Here is a 12145-nt window from a genome sequence, read left to right as displayed (position 1 = left end):
GAAGAGCTGGGTTGGTAACAGAGCAGTAAAAATTGCTGTCTTGCCTGTCAAATGCTCCAAGCAGGTCTTCAAGGTCTGCAGACACTGAAACCACATATCTGAAAATGATTGAGTTACTCAAGTAATTATTAAATTGGATACCACTCAAATCTCTCCTGCTCTTTGTTGTAGGCAGTGATTCACCATTTATGGGGCCGTAAATCCATTTGAAAGAAGCACAGCAAAGCCAGGCTGGGGACCTGCAGCTGAGCTTTGGGAACCAAGCTGGAGCCTCCAGGCTGGCTCCTCTCCAAGGGGTCCCATCGTGGAGCCTCTGATGTGGAACCACTCCAGCAGGGGCTCTGCACCTCCCCATCCACCCTGGCCTGCCAGAGCAGGGCTGGAAGGACACGAAAACCACGTGTACAATGAAAGAAAGGCTTTGCCCCTTTGCCAGAACTCCCTCTGCTCTTTTTCACGTTGCTTTTATCCACTCCCTCAGCCATCCTGCCTGACCACCCTCCACCAGGCCACTTTTCCATCTGACAATACATTTATTTTCTTGTCTTAAAGCAAATCTTTACCAAGCATTCACTTGTTTAGTCATTTTCCTTTCGGTGAAATGGTTTAAATGACCATGCTTTGATAACTGATTTCCCCTCCCCACACACATACAGACAGGAAAAATAAAGAATAATTCCAGTGAAAACAAGGTCCATTTTGCAAATAACCTAATTTGGAGGCGAGGGGGGTGTGGAAAATAAGTGGGGAAAAATGCTGAATCACAAATATTTTGGACATTCTCATGTTTTCTCCTGCTTTTGTTCCCCTGGCAGCTGGCAGAAGCAGATTTTAGAAAATTGCCATCCAGCACTTGGAGGCACCACTGGGCTTCGTTAGACTCCTGAGTTTCACCAGGCAGACACTGCCCAGGGAAAACATCTTGCTGTGGTAGTGATTTTCAACTACAATATTTACCTCCACAAATACCTTCTGTTGTTCTTATCCAAGCCTAAATGAAAAACTTTGCTTTTTTTTTTGAGGCCTGGATTTGTCAGGTACCAGCCAGAGGTAACAGAAAGGAAATTTCCACCATATCTCTTGTAGCTGATGCATCCTCTCAATTGCTCAGTAAAACAATCTGGTCATTTTTGCCCTGCACTGGCTGTTCTGTCTGGGCTCTACTTCTTCAACCTGCTCAAAGGATTCCCATTTTTTTAAAAACCTCTGTCAGAAAGAAAATTTAAAAAAAACCCATATTTTCTCCCCTGCTATGTCTAAGAAAGAAGAAGAAAAACCTCACCCAAATCCCATGAATTACATTATCCTGCTAATTGCAAAAGTCTTTGTTTTTCCATCTGTCAGGGACAAGGACTCAGTTTTGCAAAACTGTTGGGGGAAAAAAAAATAATTGGGAGCTCTTTGCCAATGTGAATGTAGAAAGCATTAGTGAGTCTGCAGACTTGGATGAAATTCAGTTACATTTTGCACTGTGAACTTAAAAACCTCAGTTTGGCTGAGAAAATATGTTAGAAAGGGAAAAAGCAGATGCTGCTTTCCAGGTCTGTCATTCACTTTTTAAATGTATTGCTCAATAATCACTAAAACACAACTTTCTCAGGTGTTACAACATCTGGGAGTCGACATCTCTCTTAACCCAGATCACTGGGAATTCTGAATTGATTCACCAAATTTCACAGCACAGAGAAACTACCTGGGCTGAATTTAATCCCATTAGCTGGATGTCCACATTTCAGCAGCCTCAGCTCCTAGATGTGAGCTGTCAGCAATCATCTCCTCTGTTAGCATGGAGGAAGTCGGTGTTTTGCAGGAAAAATGCCACAGAGCAGCCAGAAAGTCCAAACAAACTGTGCCTCCACAGTGTCTGTGATGCTGCAAGGGTGGAAACTGTGGGAAACCAACTTGGCACTCACAGCTGTGTGTGCCAGCTCTGCCTGGGAGCCAAACCAAGGCTGGCTGAGCTCTGACCCATGGGGATGTGGGGTTTGGTGCTGGGGATGTGGGGTCTGGCACTGGGAATGTGGGATGTGGCACTGGGAATGTTGGGTCTGGCACTGGGAATGTGGGGTCTGGCACTGGGAATTTTGGGTCTGGCACTGGGAATTTTGGGTCTGACACTGGGAATGGATGCTCTGGCACTGGGAATGTGGGGTCTGACATTGGGGATAGGGGGTCTGGCACTGGGAATGGGGGGTGTGGCACTGGGAAAGTGGGGTCTGGCACTGGGAATGGGGGGTCTGACATTGGGAATGTGTGCTATGACACTGGGAATGTGGGGTCCGATACTGGGAATGGGTGCTCTGGCACTGGGAATGTGGGATCTGACATTGGGGATGTGGGCTCTGGCACTGGGACTGGGGGGTGTGGCACTGGAAAGTGGGTCTGGCACAGGGGATATAGGGTCTGACACTGGGAATGGATGCTCTGGCACTGGCAATGTGGGGTCTGACACTGGGAATGTGGGGTCTGAGAGTGGGGATATGTGCTCTGACACTGGGAATGTGGGGTTTGATACTGGGAATGGGTGCTCTGGCACTGGGAATGGATGCTCTGACCCATGGGAATGTGGGGTCTGGCACTGGGAATGTGGGATCTGGCACTGGGAATGGGGGGTCTGACACTGGGGATGGAGGGGTCTGGCACTGGGGATGGGGGATGTGGCACTGGAAAGTGGGTGTGGCACAGGGGATATAGGGTCTGACACTGGGAATGTGGAGTCTGAGACTTGGGATATGTGCTCTGACACTGGGAATGTGGGATCTGGCACTGGGAATGTGGGGTCTGGCACTGGGAATGGATGGTCTGGCACTGGGAATGGATGGTCTGGCACTGGGAATGTGGGATCTGGCACTGGGAATGGATGCTCTGACACTGGGAATGTGGAGTCTGAGACTTGGGATATGTGCTCTGACACTGGGAATGTGGGATCTGGCACTGGGAATGTGGGATCTGGCACTGGGAATGGATGCTCTGACACTGGGAATGTGGGGTCTGGCACTGGGAATGTGTGCTCTGGCACTGGGAATGGATGCTCTGGCATTGGGAATGTGTGCTATGACACTGGAATGTGGGGTCTGGCACTGGGAATGTGGGGTCTGACATGGGATTGTACCCTGACCCAGGCAATGGGGCTTTCCCAGAGCTCTGGGGTTCTTCCAGGGTGCTCCACACCCACAGCAGGACTCCAAGGGTGCTGAATTTCAGCCCTGAATGCAGAAAGAAAGACCTTGGCCACCTCTTCCTCCTCCTCCTCCTCACCCTTCAGCTTAAAATATCCCCAGTGCTGTTGCAGCTGACGAAAAGGGAGGCAGGAATGCTGTGCAAAATATGGATCTGCTTTTAAAAACAAGTAATTTGCTGGTTGCTGATTGTGTGTTAATTGGTATCATTGTGTCCCTCCTCTAAGAAAAATGATCCACAGGTGGCTTCAGCCTGGGAAAAAATGCAGTTTTTGTTCTAGCAATCCTGTTTGTTTCCTGCCACCACCCCTCCAGCTACCTTCTAATTGAACAAAGTGGACTTAATTTGAATTAAACTGTCAAAAGTCTTCCACTTAAATTGATTTATCAGCCTTCCTGGCTGAAATGGATTCATTTCTGCACAATATATATGAAGTGTGTGTTGATGGATTGCATTTCACAGAATGGAAACATTTTTTATGCATCTTCATTAGATTCAGCTCAGGTATGGAAAGGAAAGGGGGGGAAAGAAGGGAGGAGGGTGGGAAGAGGAAGTGTGCAAGAGCATGGGAGGGGGGGAGCACAAGACAGAAAACACCAACTTGAGAGTAAAAAATTCATATTTTCTCTGACTTTGTGTGTCCAGAGTCCCTGCAGAATTTGTGTTCACCCACACAGGAGACCCCAGTGGGTGTTGAGACCCCCTGGAACAGCCAAGTCAAACCAGTGAGACACCTTCCCAAAAGAGGCTTCTATGGAACGAGCATTGGAGAGAGGAAAACCCAAAGCTTCAGCCAGCTCCACTAACAGCCTTTCAACTGTAAAAAAAAAAAATTGTATTGCTTTTATTTCTGCTGTTTTCCTGACCTAGAGTGTGTTTAATGCAGTAGGAACCATTCGACAAACTCAATTAATTTCCACTTAGAACAAGGTATTTAATCTGAGGAGTTTTAGATTAAGTGGGCCAGGTGCACTTGGACTCTCTGATTGATTGAATTAAACTTCTATTCATTTCCTGCCATGCCAGATCCAAACATTTTTCAACAGTTTGAGGCTTCTGCTCCTTCTGCCTGGCATGTTTTCTTTCTGTCCTGCTGGACACAAGAATGGGATTGAAAAGGGGCAGCAGTTCCCTGGAAAATGGTTGAAGGAAATGTCATAGGCAGGGAACACTGAAGTGGAGATGGCCAATGTGGAGAAAACAAATGAATTTCACTGTTTGTGGGCACAGAAGGCAGGGATGGGGAGAGATTGTTTATTGAAAGGTATCTGACCAGGCTTGATGGTCAGAGAGTGAAGGATTTGCATCCAGCCAACCAGAGCTGGGAGGGTTGGATCTTTCTGAAGGATTGATCATGTGGAGTGCTGGGCACCCAGCTCTGTTCCAGGTAACAAACCCCTGAGAACAAGATCTGAGCTTTCACTGAAAATCACTCCGCAGCAGCCTCACACAGGACTGATCAAAGCCTTCAGGAGTGTTCCCCGTGGTTTCAGCGGGCTCTGGAAAGGTCTGAAGTCAGCAGATGTACAATTCCTGCCTGGGAAACCTCCTGCAGAAAATCAGAGAGCTCTGCCACCACCGAGGGCACAGCAACATCCCAGCCCTCACCAGAACCCAGCTTCTGATGAAGGTTGTCACAAGGAGATGCCAAAAGTCTGTTCCCCTTACACCCCCTCCCTCCTGCTCTTTCCCCAGCAAGAATATGAATCAAGCCCTGAAGAGAACTGTCAGTGAGGGATGATTTTCCTGTGATTATTGCCTGGGTGAGAGATTATGCCTTGTTTTTTTGCAAACTGCCTTATTTGCAGAGCAGAACACATTGGGCTCATGTCCAATTGATACATTCCTCTTCAAACAGCAGATCCAACTACAGAGCGAGATGCAAATTTAATTATTCCACATGTAGGAAACAGAAACGGAATCTCATTGTTAAATTTGTTCTCCTACGTGGGAAAGATAAAAAACAAAAAGAGATGCTGAAGTGGCCTGTGTGAGCTGAATACATTTCACTCCCCAGAGCTGCAGAGAAATGAACTCTGTTCCTGCTGCAGGAGCCTCACTGGAGAGAATTCTCTTTTTTTTTTTTTTTTTCCCCTTTCTTTTCCCTATTCAGAATCACGATGTGCTGCTGAAACTTCTTGCTCATTTGCAAGTGTATGTGCAATTCATGCCCCTTTTGCAGGCAGTGTTTTGGGACTACAGCACTTCCCTTTAAAGTGCTCTCCCAGGATGAGAACCAAGCGAGCAGGACCTCAGAGAGTGGGACATCTGGTCCAGCACTGACACAAATGGGGCTCCTTGAGGATTTGTTCCTCTTGTCAGAGCTCAGAGAAAGCTGCTTAGGGGGCCACTGTGTCACCTGTTCCCTGCTGTGCTTTACAAGAGGGTGGGACACCTCTCCTGTGGTCCCGTTTCTCTGTTGTGCCTACAGCTTCTGAGAGGGAAAGGGATCTTTCTGGAATGTCTTGCTCTCTTTTCCTCTCTCTGCTAATTGCTGCAGCTTTCTTCATGCCCTGCTCAGCTCTTGCACCAGAGGAGCACAGATGTGCTGTGGGCATCACCACAGCAGGAGGTTTGTGGGAGGGAGCAGCCCCCTCTTTGGCACTGGCTTATTCATCTCAAGGATTTGTGCAGGACAAAGATCAGCAGCTTGGAGGAGGAGGAGGTGATCATCCCTCAATCCACCTCAAGAGCATCTAGCTCCAGGGACTGGTGCCCACAGGGGAGAACCCAGAAGGTTCCTGCAATCATCCACTGCAAGATCTGTGTGATTCCCATTTCTCTGTTGTGCCTACAGCTTCTGAGAGGGAAAGGGATCTTTCTGGAATGTCTTGCTCTCTTTCCCTCTCTCTCTGCTAATTGCTGCAGCTTTCTTCATGCCCTGCTCAGCTCTTGCACCAGTGGAGCACAGGTCACAGATGTGCTGTGGGCATTACCAATGAGGAGAGGTTTGTGGGAGTGAATCCCCCCCTCTTTGGCACTGGCTTATTCATCTCAAGGATTTGTGCAGGACAAAGATCAGCAGCTTTGAGGAGGAGGAGGAGGAGGTGATCATCCCTCAATCCACCTCAACAGCATCTGGCTCCAGGGACTGGTGCCCACAGAGGAGAACCCAGAAGGTTCCTGCAATCATCCACTGCAAGATCTGTGTGATTCAAGAGCAGCCTGAGCTCAGAGTTTGGTCTGTTTACCAAAAATGTGACCTTATGCAAGGCTGTGCTCCAGCTCTGTCCCTTTGAACCTGCAATTCAGGGATGACAGATTTGTCTCAAGGACAATTTGCCAGATCTTCTTTGGATGGCACCAGGAATCCCATCCACAGGCTGAACATGGCTGATGAGATCTGTCCTGCAGCTCCCCTGCCTTAGACAGTGCTCTGCAGGACCTGCTCAGGACAGCTCTTCTCTCTGGACAGCAGAAACGGGCCCTGTTTGCTGTCACCCAGAGGAAAACTCCAGCCTTTATCTCCCTCACAGCCATCAGCTATTGAGTGACATTAACATTTTATAGGGATGGGGAAACTGGCCATGGAAGCAGCCTGTGGAACAGATAACAAATCACCCCCAGAGCAGAGGCATTCCTGGGGCACTCACCTCTTGCTGCTCCTTTGCAGATGCCCCCAGGATCATTTTTTTTTCCATGAGCTGCCTGTAACTCACTCTGGAGATGTGCTCCTTTCCTGCTCACCAAGATCTGCTTTGTCTGAGCAGATTTGCCCACCAGGAGCAGAACAAGAGGTGAGCAGGACTCCAGGCCAGTGCAGGGGGTGGTGGGTTTAAATCCATGCTCTGCACTGACAGTGGCATTTTTAGGGAGATCCCTCTGCTGAAATGACTGAGCAGGATGAGAGGGGCAGGTGTTTGTGGGCTTTAACCACGGATCATTTCTGTGATATGGTTTGCAGCACAACCCCCTGACACAGGCACAGGTGAGGGGGTGAAAAGCTGCAACACAAGGGCAGCCAGAGGCAAGGATTTTTTAATTAGTTTTTACTCTGTCAAAAAGGGTTTGTGTGGCCATACTTGCAGCTCAGGGGAATCCTTAACCCAGCCTTGCATAGCCTGAGCCTGCTTATCACAAAAAGGAATAGGAGTTAGCCAAACAGAGCAAATAAACCTTGGGTTGCAGCTAAAAGAACATCATTTTCTCCCAAATTCTTTCTACGTTTATGATATTAAATGATCAAAACATTTGCACTGGATCAGACTGTACAGATGGAGCATTAAAAGGTCAGCTGTTAACCTGTAGAAGCAGAGAGACTCCACATCTCCCTTTAAGATGATTCTCCATCCTGAATGGGTCCCCATGGAACTCCTATAATAACATTAATGCTCTGAGTGGCCGTGCAGCAGCTCTCATTTGCACTGCCTGGAACCTCTTCATTAAGACTCAAACTCCCACTCCAAGGATGGGTCCTGACTTTCTGATGGCACTTGGACATGTGGGGAAACTGAGACATGAGGAGATTAAATTATTTCAACAATTAAAAAAAAATAACGCTAAAATAAAAATGAAATCAGTCTCAAATTCCTTTCTCAACCTCTTCTTCTAGGCTTCAGGTTTCTACACAGTAGAGTTTGTTGTATTAAATATTCAAAACAATCATGGAACTCATAAATTTTATAGATTGTGGGTCTCTTCTGACTGTTCAGCTGTATGGTCAGTAATTCTAAAAGAATTAAAAAGAAAATATCTTTGATTCTTGAAGGAATAGGAAAATCAGAGGCAATGAAGTGCAAGGTTTTTCTCATGCTCATATTCACAGAATTCAGGCTGGGCTGCCCTCGGGGCCAGCTTACAAACTAAAATCTGTGGTATTACTCAGCCCCTTTGGGACAGATAAGAACTCTGTGCCAGGCTTGATCCTTAGAGCCTGGCAGGGTCATGGATTTGTTTACATTTGGGTTCAGGAGAGGATTTAAGTCCCTGTTTATCTTACAGGCTCCTGGCAGATGCACAAACTCCCAAGTATTTTTCATTGAAGAATGAGCCCCTCAGTGAATCAAAGCCTGGTTACATCCCCACAGCAGATGGAAGAGGTGAAAGCCTGGCCCCACCTTCCCAACCTGCTAATGGAGCAGCTCAGCTGGAATACAGATGTTGCCATGCTTGCCTCTGTTTCAGAAGGAGCCAGGAGTGGAAGGTTTGAGATTTAGAGCATATCTGTACTCACAAGACTATGCAAATCATTTATTACTCTGGCTTCAAGCCTGAGCTTGGAGGTACAATATAGGTTAATTAAAGACACAGGAGAGTGTGGGCAAGATGCACAGATTGGACCAAGCCATAGTGATTGGCCAAGGCTGAGGAAAGAAGTCCCAAGTTGATTCCTGGAGAGAAAATCGACACCACAAACCAGATTTGCCTGGTTTGGTTTTGATTTTTTTTTTTTTCCTGAGAGGAAAAGCACAGCTTCATGCACTCAGCAGAGCTGCTGCAAGTGGAATGGTCACTGTTGATTGTGGTTATCCCCATGACTTCAGCAGCACAGGGAAACTGGGGTCAATTCCTGCTTGTGCTGCGGGTCCCTTCCAAGCTGAGCCATCCTGTGGCTCTGTGTGTCCCTGCCCAGCCTGGTGATGAGTCCCAAGGGCAGAGCCTCCCTCTCCACAAGTGGGGAAGCAGGTTTGCCACTCTTCTGCCAGAGGGAAATCATGAGGGCATGGGATGAGTTTCTGGCAGCCAGGCTTCAGTCACACACCTTCTGCTCCTTGGCTCAGAACAGGAGCAATCACTGGAATTTGGTGAGGGGTGCTGAGGAAAGAATCAGGCTGAATGATCCAATATCTTGTCCAAGTCTCAAATAGTGGTCTTTGCATGCCAGGACTGTTTTGCCTCTTATCCACACATTCGAGGCTGAGCAAAGGAATTGGTATGAAATTGTTGTTCCTACCACTTCTGCAAGCACTAAATCTTGTTTTGTTTTTCCTATTTTCTTTTCTTCATTTTTTCTTTAATAGCCATCCAGGCTCCTTTACTGAAGCTGTAAAAAACACAGGTTATGAAAAGCAAAAGGGGAAGGCTGTTTCCAGGCAGAGGAACGTGTCTCTGGATGTGTCTGTGGACTGAGCAGCACAAGAGGGGACCCCATCCTCAATATGTTTGTAGGATGCATCACACCTCAGAGACCTGAATGGAGCCCTCCAGGCACAACTGTAATGTAAATATTAATTAACATTAATGATCTGTGGCCTTGCTTGTCAGCTGGAAAACAGCAAGGCAGTGTGTGGCTGAGGATATTAATTTGGTTTTGGAGCCTGGAAGCAGAGGGACTGTTGGTACAACGAGCAGCGCGGCTTCACTCCCATGTACCCACCCCACTCTGCCTCTGGGTCACCTGCAGGGAGGGAAATCAGGGCTGGGCTGGGATTCTGGGGCTGCTGCAGAGAGCACTGGAGGCACAGGTGTGAGGTGGGCTCACAGCTGAGCTCTGTGCCCTGCTGTGTGCTCCTCGTGTTGCCAGCTCCAGGCGCGGCGCCACGGATGCGGCGTGCTGGGAGCGCCGTCTGTGAGGGGCCGCTCACGCTTCCAAAAGCATCTCTCACCCTCTGGGCAGGTCTCTCCTCGAGGGTGTTATAAATGATCAGCCAGGAATCCAAATTAATAAATGCGAAAGATTTTATTTTCGCCACAAAAACGAGGTCCTTGCTATGAGTAGAAAAGCTGCCCATTTTTTTAAAGGGTTGCAGAGTTCACAGGTTGGGCCGGTTGCTGCCAGGGTGGAGTTCTAACTGTTTGTTATTGTAAATACCCGTTGTTTTCGTTAACTACCTGTTGTTGATGGTTAACAATTCCCCCTTTTGTCGAGTGGTGGCCCCCAGACGGTGAAGAGGAGGAGACCTCGGAGCTGGCACGCAAATGACCTCAGAACCAGCATGCAATGGGAGAAGCCCCTCACCAAACCTGGCCGAAAACCCCTAAAAACAATGAGCCAACACAAAATTAATTAATCAAAGAGATGACTAGACACTGAAGGAACAGAATCCTAGTACCTGCTAAGACCCTTTTTACCCCTCACTCTAACAGCAGATGTCGGCTAGACAGAGGATCCCGAATGTCAAAACAGAGGGAATTTGCGGATGTTGTCATGAGGACACAACCCCCAGCTCTGCCCACAGACCAGCGGCCACAGCTGCACTCTTCCTCCTCCTCCGAGTCCCTCCTGGGAGCAGCGGCAGAGTGAGCAGGGACCCGTCGGTTCCCCCCAGCCGAGCTGATCGCTTTTAATAAAGGCATTCAAAAGGAGAAAGATCTCCTGCCCGTGTCTCTGTCGGTCCTCAAAAGCCACAGCCAAAGAGGCGTCGTCGAGCCCAGGATCGGCGCTGGGTGGACCTGGATCCGACCTCCATAGCATCAGATCCCCCTCTGTTCATGAATGCCGTTTCCAGGGCTGTTTTATACAGATTTTTATGCCTGAGGCAGAGGTGCCTCCATTTCTTTTGTAACCCCGCAAAAGTATGAGAGTTTCTTTAACTGTGCAGGGATGGACAATCGCTGTTTCCCCGCTGATCATGTCAGGGGAAGTCATGTATTCAGATGTATGTTCCTTGGTGACTTCGGTTATCTTGATTGATGGTATCTACCAAGCGATGATCACCCTTGGGTGTTCCCTGATGGCTCCAGGGGAAGCCCACCTCTGCTCCAGCCATGTTCTTTTATTAGTAAACGAGGCATTGTTCTCCTGCTGCCACCAGGAGTTTTGTTATTCCAATGTACCAATCTGTCTCCAAGTTGCTCGTGGTCAGAGGCCCGTTGGATGTTAGATTCTTTTCACAATTTTTATTTTACACATTCTCCCCTTAAGCATGAATTATTTTATAACATATATTACAAGGGGGAGGTCACACTTCCAAAAGCATCCCTAACTCTCTGGGCAGGTCTCTCCTCTCTGTGCCCCTCTCCTCCTGCAGCCAGGCTCACAGCAACCCACCAGGGCTCCAGCTGGAACATCCCCACTTGCTCCCACAGGAGCAGGACCTGCTCAGGACAGCTCTTCTCTCTGGACAGCAGAAAGGGGCCCTGGAAAACTCCAGCCTTTATCTCCCTCACAGCCATCAGCTATTGAGTGACATTAACATTTTATAGGATTAGGGAAACTGGCCATGGAAGCAGCCTGTGGAACAGATAACAAATCACCCCCAGAGCAGAGGCATTCCTGGGGCACTCACCTCTTGCTGCTCCTTTGCAGATGCCTCCGGGATCATTTTTTTTCCATGAGCTGCCTGTAACTCACTCTGGAGATGTGCTCCTTTCCTGCTCACCAAGATCTGCTTTGTCTGAGCAGATTTGCCCACCAGGAGCAGAACAAGAGGTGAGCAGGACTCCAGGCCAGTGCAGGGGGTGGTGGGGTTTAAATCCATGCTCTGCACTGACAGTGGCATTTTTAAGGGGATCCCTCTGCTGAAATGACTGAGCAGGATGAGAGGGGCAGGTGTTTGTGGGCTTTAACCATGGATCATTTCTGTGATATGGTTTGCACCAGGGCTCCAGCTGGAACATCCCAACTTGCTCCCACAGTGTGGGCTCCATTCTCAGCATCGACACCTCGCTTGCTCTCCCTCCCTCCCTCCCTCTCTCTGCAAGCACCTCCAATGAATTATTAATTGCAGCTCATCCAATTAAAGGTCTCCTTCATGTTAATAATTCATGGCTGTGGTTGGCTGGCAGGCTGTGCAAGCACGAGGGCTGGGGCTTGGGTGAGCAGAGAGGAGTGAAGTGCAATAAAGAAAGGAAGAAATCAATAGTGGAGCACAGGCTGTACACATCCAGGAGACTCTTTATTATATCTGAGAATTGCTTTCTGTGATTGCTACCATCATTACTTCTGTATTTATTTTTTAACGACTCGTCCATCACGAAGCCCAAATACATAACGAAAATAGGCCAATTGCACTAAACCAGTTAAATTCTTTTAATGCCTGGCACTGGGTGAAAGCAGTAATGAGCTCATTTTGTCTCTGCTCCC

At 48.2% G+C, this 12145-nt stretch overlaps 1 long non-coding RNA gene across 1 annotated transcript; it reads left to right on the top strand.

Annotated features, from left to right (window-relative positions):
* Positions 1-6218: 6218 nt before the first annotated feature.
* LOC143695590 (uncharacterized) lies at positions 6219-9562 on the top strand. Its single transcript, XR_013184968.1, has 3 exons — positions 6219-6917; positions 8122-8323; positions 9141-9562. It is a non-coding gene; the product is annotated as an uncharacterized LOC143695590 (long non-coding RNA).
* Positions 9563-12145: the final 2583 nt, after the last annotated feature.

The sequence above is a fragment of the Agelaius phoeniceus genome, chromosome 21, assembly GCF_051311805.1.
Source record: "Agelaius phoeniceus isolate bAgePho1 chromosome 21, bAgePho1.hap1, whole genome shotgun sequence".
NCBI classification, from domain to species: domain Eukaryota; kingdom Metazoa; phylum Chordata; class Aves; order Passeriformes; family Icteridae; genus Agelaius; species Agelaius phoeniceus.
This window is presented reverse-complemented; position numbering and strand designations above follow the sequence as displayed.